Genomic DNA, 7,171 nt, shown 5'->3' on the forward strand with positions numbered 1-7,171 from the left:
CCCATCATGTAATAATGTCACAGAACATTTTGCTGAGATAATTGAACACATGTTGCTTAAATTTTGTCTGTAATAAAATCAACCAATCATAAAATGCAGTAAAATGGTTTTTTTAAAATTAAAATTCAATGACCCTACCAACTCTCCTTAATAGATGTCTTTTCTAAGAAGCAGGAATCCTCCAATTTTATTTTCCTCTTATTGTTTTTAACTTTCATTTACACCATTTTTTTTCTTCTTTCTTCTTTAAGCTTTTAGGATTTCTCTATTAGGTTTTTTTTTTTTCAAAACCCTAGAGGTGACATCTCTTATTATTTTTCCTTAAACTTGTAAGCCGTCTTTTAAGACTATATTTCTTCCAATACAACCCTCTTTTAAATTGATCTATTGATTAGTTTGTCAATCATCATCTTAAAATACTTTGAAATATCAACCAAACTTTAAAAACCGAAACATTTTGTCAAAATCATCATAACCAACCATGAATATATATATATACACACACACACACCCACAAGGTACAAAGATGTTCATATAGATGCTCATATAGATCCATAAAGTTTGTACAAGTTGGACGGCTAACATTTTGGCAATTGATTATTTCTAGTCTAAAGCAAGGTCCAGCCTCCTCGACTTCCATGGAAATTAAAATAGTTAATTTATCTTGACAAGAACTTATTTTTAATAAAGATTGACTTGAAGTTTTTCTACATTTTTGTACAATGCATTCTGAAAAAAAAAAAAACAAACAAAAAATTATATATGAAAAGACGAGAAATACACACCTAATTAGCGTTTTACCCATGACTGTATAGGTTGGATTCAAAACTTTGAACGAGTGAGAGCCCTTGTCCAACTATAGATCGAGGTAGTTGAGTTGTTTTAGTAAGTGTTTAAAACTTTGGAATCCTTTTGGGTTAAATATGGGTTGTTGGAACATTTTTTACTGAATTTTGCATATATTTGGACCTTTGTTTGAAGCCTTGAGGTGATTATTTGGATCAAACCACATTTTGATAAGTTGTTTGGAGATAAATTTGTGATTGCAATGAGGCCTAAAGGTTGAGTTTAAATTTGGTTTATGGTTTAGGATTTGATTTGAAGGTTTTTGGAGATTGGGTTTCTTGGATAATAGTATTTGGACTTATTCTTGAGATAAGTAATCTTACTATAGAAAACACCTTTGTGCTAGACAATACAAGTTTAAAATATTAATTTTAAGTTTGCTAAAGAGTTTTTAGAATGTTATGTATTCTTTACGATTTAAGAGATTTTATGAGCATTTATGAATTTTCATGAGCTATTATGACATTATTTTACCATGTGAGACCGATTTATTGTATGTTTCATGCTAGACTAGATTAGTTATAGTTTACCCTCCTACAAGATAATTAAGCAAAGTATTAAGACTCTTCATAAAAAATCTCTATCATTATCTAGTTATGCTAGTACGTTCAAACGATAGTGTAACATGCATGATTTAATCCAGAACTCTCTTGTTAAATCAAGATTTTAAATAATTACATCAATCAGGTGAATATCAAGCAACCAAATGTATTAAGAACGATCATGTTAAAAAGTACTAATGTAAATTGACATTCAAGATCCACAAAAAGTGTTTAGCAATAGACCAAATAATTCATTTAGCAATAGAATAATAAAAAATAGCCTAACATGACTTCATAAATAGAAACAACATTAGAATGAAAAAAAAAACAAAAAGAGAGAGAGAGAGGAAAATCAAAGAAGAATCGAAGTTACAAATGAGAAAAAATCACAACAAGAAAAATAAGCTCCCCTGACGCCTAAATCGGTCGTCGGGAGCTTGGTCATCAGGAGATAGGTTGTCTCCCGATGTCATAAAAAACCAGATCCCCTTCTCCTTCATTTTCCCCCTTCTTCTCTATATTAAATCTCTAACCTCGCCGCCCCCTCTCCCCCTACCCCTTTCCCTCTTCCCCGCTGCTCCCCCTCCCCTGCCGCTCCCCCTTCATGCTCGTCACCCCTTTTCATGCCCGCTGTTTTGCTCATACCCGCCACCCCCTTCATGCCGCCGCCCCATTTTCTTTCTTCCGTTCACGCCCCCGTCAATCCCTCGCCCGCGCCGCCCTCCTTCACAGATGCGCTGCCACCTGCCCTTCCTCCTTCGCGCGACCACCCGCCGCCTTCTCCTTCCTCCTTCATGTCGCCTTCCCCCTTCATTGCTTGCGAATTTGTTGTTTCTTTTCAAGATTTCAACAAGGTTCGTGCACATCAATTTCATTTATTTTCTCTTATTTTTTATATTAATTTAAGCCATTATTTTTAATTTCTAGCATGTTGGTAATTTTGGTAATTAATGTTCGTAATGTTTAATTTGTAGTATGTTGGTAATGTTGGTAATTAATGTTGCTAATTTAATTTCTAGCATACTTGTAATCTAATGTGAATTATGAATTATGGATTGTGGATGTTATTGTGGATTGAGTTTTTTTTTTCCCTTTTAATTCTTAAGGTTATGGATTACTTAATTTACATGTGACAATTTCTACAATTTGATGGATTATTGTGAATTGTGGATTATGGATGTTACATTTTATGAAATTTGATGGATTATGGATATTACAATTTACTTAATTTTGGATTTAGTTTAGGGGCAAAAAAAACAATAACATTAGGGGTAAAAAATTCAGGCAGAGTTGCAGGCAAAGGAAGGTCGAGAAACAGGATGTCTTGACCTATTTAGGGAAACACACTCTAAAGGTGGTAAGTTCGTGAACAAGGTAGCTGGAAATGCACATGTAACATTTTTTGTTTTACTATCGTATTGTTTTTCATTTCTAACTTCAGTCGCTTGTACTTATACATTTAATTAATATGTCTAGAATCAAATGTTAGAATTACAATCCAACCCCGCTCTAGAAGGTTCTCAACCACTAACAGGGGATAAAATATTTGAGATGGTTTTGGGTAGACGACTCGGATATTCAGAAGGCCTAGGTTGGGGCCCTAAACCTAAGTCAATAAGGGGTAGCAGCTCATCGAGTTCGTCATCTACTCAAGAAACGAAGAGGGGGATGAAGGAATTTAGAGCCAATTTCGAACAGTATCAATCGAGGATTAAGGAACTTCAAGACGTTCAGAAACAAATGAAAGAGGATCATGCAAGATAAATGGAAGAAATAAAAAAAAATGATTGAAGTCATGATACGATCACAGAGAGGAGGCCCATCGAATTCGGTATGATTACTACATTATTTAGTTTTCTAATATGTTGCTATCTTGCAGTTATGGAAGCAAAGTAGTTATGCCTTGAGTAGCTTTATGATAAAGAATTGTTGGCTATCCTACAGTTATGGTAGCCAAACAACTGGATTTTGATGTGCTTTTTGTCGTTTTATCGTCTTTGTGTGTTTGTTGATGTTCGGGAGGTTTCATGGTTGTTGTGGGGGTGGGTAGAGTTTGATTATACTCGTTTTGTCGTTGAACTTGGAGTTTTTATGTGTTTATAAATGTTTATAAAGTTCTAATGTGTTGTGGGGGGTGGGTTGAGATTGGTTTAGATTGTTTTGGGGAGAAAGTTTGAGTTTTATGTGAGTTCATTCTTGTTTATGATTTTGAATATGTTGTGGGGGTGCATAAAGTTCAGTTCTAATCGTTTTGGAGTTGAATTTGTATGTTTTTGTGCGTTATTTTATGTTTAGGAAATTTCATGTTTGTCGTGGGGGTGGGTAGAGTTTGATTATACTCATTTTGTCGTTGAGCTTAGAGTTTTTGTGTGTTTATGAATGTTTTATAAAGTTCTAATGTGTTGTGGGGGGTGGGGTGAGATTTATTTAGATTTTTTGGAGGAGAAAGTTTGAGTTTTATGTGTGTTCGTTCTTGTTTATGAAGTTTGACTACGTTATGGGAGTGCGTAGAGTTCAGTTGTAATCGTTTTGGAGTTGAATTTGTGTGGTTTTATGTGCTTTATATGTTCAGGAGGTTTCATGTTTATCGTGGGGGTGGGTAGATTTTGATTATACTCGTTTTGTCGTTGAACTTGGAGTTTTTGTGTGTTTATGAATGTTTATGAAGTTCTAATGTGTTGTCGAGGGTAGGTTGAGATTGATTTAAATTGTTTTGAGGAGAAAGTTTGAGTTTTATGTGTATTCGTTCTTGTTTATAAAGTTTGAATATGTTGTGGAGGTGCGTAGAGTTCAGTTGTAATCGTTTTGGAGTTGAATTTGTGTGTTTTTTTTATGTCCGGGAGGTTTCATGTTTGTCTTGGGGGTAGGTAGAGTTTAATTTTATTCATTTTTTCGTTGAACATGGAGTTTTTGTGTGTGTGTGAATGTTTATGAAGTTCTAATGTGTTGTGGGGGTGGGTTGAGATTGGTTTAGATTGTTTTAGGGAGAAAGTTTGAGTTTTATGTGTGTTTGTTCTTGTTTATAAAGCTTGAATATATTGTGAGGGTGCGTAGAGTTCGGTTGTAATCGTTTTGGAGTTGAATTTGTAGGTTTTTTTGTGTTTTTTGATGTTCGGAGGTTTCATGTTTGTCGTGGGGGGTGGGTACAGTTTGATTATACTTATTTTTTCATTGAACTTGGAGTTTTTGTGTGTTTATGAATGTTTATGAAGTTCTAATATATTGTGAGGGTGGGTTGAGATTGGTTTAGAATGTTTTGGGGAGAAAGTTTGAGTTTTATGTATGTTTGTTTGTGTTTATGAAATTTATGAAGTTTGGTCGGACGATTATGAATTTCTAATGTGTTCTTGTTTATTTATGAAGTTTGGACGATTATGACATTTGTGGATGTTTTGTTTATGAAGTTTGAACGTGTTGTGCATGTTTAAAGATGATGATGATATTTGAATGTTTTTGTTTTATTATACTATGCTGTTCGGAGATGAGGATGGACGATTGTTCAAGATGCTGTGTTCCAAACATTGTTTTCTTTTATATATTTATTGATGTTGTTTTCATTTTATTTCTTCTATTTATTTGTGAAAATAATTTCTTTTTTATTTAGTATCAACTTTGTTTTGTTTAGGATATTGTAATTTTTCATCTATTTGTTATAGTATGGACTTCGTTTTCTTTGTTTTATTTATTATGTGAATCTGTTTAAGTTCATTAATATGTTTTACAGATTATTCATATCAAATTTAAAAAAATTACAAATTATAAATTAAAAATATTTAAAAGAAAATTTTCAACTAATGAAGGAGCTTTCCACGCTTATTTTACTGCATCGTAAGTTCCTGTAACTCACGACAAATAAAATAAACCGTCGGCAGTTCTCAAGCTCCCGACGCATGAAACAAACTATCTGGAGTTTGAGAACTCCCGATGAATAAAACAAGGCGTCGGGAGTTAGTCAAAGAACTCCCGATGCATGTATAAGGCATGGGAGTTCCTCTAACTACCGACGCCGTATATAATGCGTCGATAGTTGGAGGAACTCCCAACGCCCTATACATGCATTGGGAGTTCTTTGACAACTCTCAACGCCTTTGTTTTATGTGTTGGGTGTTCTCTCCCAACGGATTTTTTCTGACTAAACTCCCAATGACCCATTATTCCTCGAAAGAGGCTCTCCCGACGTATGTTCCACCATTTCCTTGCGAATTGGAACGTCAGGAGAAGTTCAATTTCTTGTAGTGAATGGCATTATCCTTCATTGTAATCCCATCCTCGAGGTGGAATCAACCCTCCAATCGCTCTCTCATCAACTCCGGCACGAAGAGCCCTCTGAAATCTACTAACTATCCTCTCTTGGCATATAAAACCCCAAACTCAATATGGTGGCAAGCTGAAAATCCTAGACAAAATAGAAAAAATTGTCATTTGAATTGGCGCCACGATGCCACTGTAAAAATAAAAAAAAAAAAAAAAAAAAAAAACCACCCGCGGAATCTATGTTGTAGTAACACAATGCTGGTTCATAGTTGCGTGCATGTTTCGTCTTCAATTGCAATGCTTTGGCATTGCTCCCTAACATTGTGACACTACTCCTAAACCCCCTCTTGGGTTAAGGCACCGTTGCACCCCTTTTTGGGCATTTTGTTTGCCTTCTTTTTCCTCCTTACCTTGAAGATTTAGCCTGTTAGGTGAAAATTTAATTTTCAAAAAATAAAAGAAAACCAACCTTTGGTTGGAGAATCCCACATTGGAGAATTTTAAAATGGAAGCCTCCCTTTTGTACTCCAACCTTGGGCTATAGGTTTAGGTCCCAAGGAGTACCCTTGTTTTGGAGGGAGCGAAGAGATAGACAATATGGGTTCGGTGGACGTCTTACACGCGCGCAGCCGGTCGGGAGTGGCAAAATTCACGTGTGTGACTATTTTTCTTTAATAAAAATGTTATTTTAATTATATATTTATTTTATTTCTCTCTTTTAAAAATATTTTTCGGCAGTTCATATACACAATTACACTTCCTTCCATCGAAGGCTCTCTTCTGCCTACTTTCTCTTCCATTTTCCCATTTTCGAGCCATCAATTAAAAAGGGTGAGTATTTCGATCGGTAACGATGCATTTTCTATCAAATTTTCTTTTTGGATTATTTTATCCTAGGGACGACATGGTAGTATTCATGACCTGGCACATGTGGGCAGAGCCGCGAAACGTCTTAAAGAGAGCGAGCTCCGCAACTCAGCCTATAACGAGCTTCTATTTTGCAGGTTTCGTTCTTTGCTCGACCGTCGTGACCTGACCGTTTACTACTGTCTTGTTCGTCGTCTGAGGGTCTTTCCGTTAACAATTTTAAGACGTGCTCTACCATAGCACTAATGGTCCTCACTAGCAACAACGACGTTAATGTATCTGACTTCAACTGTTCTTTCCGGTTCGTAGGAGTGAACTTCAAACAGTGGAAGCAAAAGATGTTGTTCTTTCTTACCGTCAAGAAAGTTACTGACACTTGTACCATAGATAAGTCAATTGTCCCCCTAGAAGAACCAATTGAACAACAGATAAAAGAAGGTACTGATTGGGAGGAGAAAGATTTTCTTTGTAAGAACTTTATCTTCAATGGTTTGACTGATGATTTGTATGACTACTACAGCATAATGAAGACAGTTAAGGAGGTCTGGGATGCCCTAAAAATAAATACGACACCGTGGAGGCTGGGAGTCATTATCTCAAGTTCCAGATGACTGATGACAAATCCATGGAGGCCAAGTCCCATGAACTCTAGAAGATAGCCC

Source organism: Benincasa hispida, chromosome 11 (assembly GCF_027475165.1).
Source record: "Benincasa hispida cultivar pf3 chromosome 11, pf3_genome.v1.1, whole genome shotgun sequence".
NCBI lineage: Eukaryota > Viridiplantae > Streptophyta > Magnoliopsida > Cucurbitales > Cucurbitaceae > Benincasa > Benincasa hispida.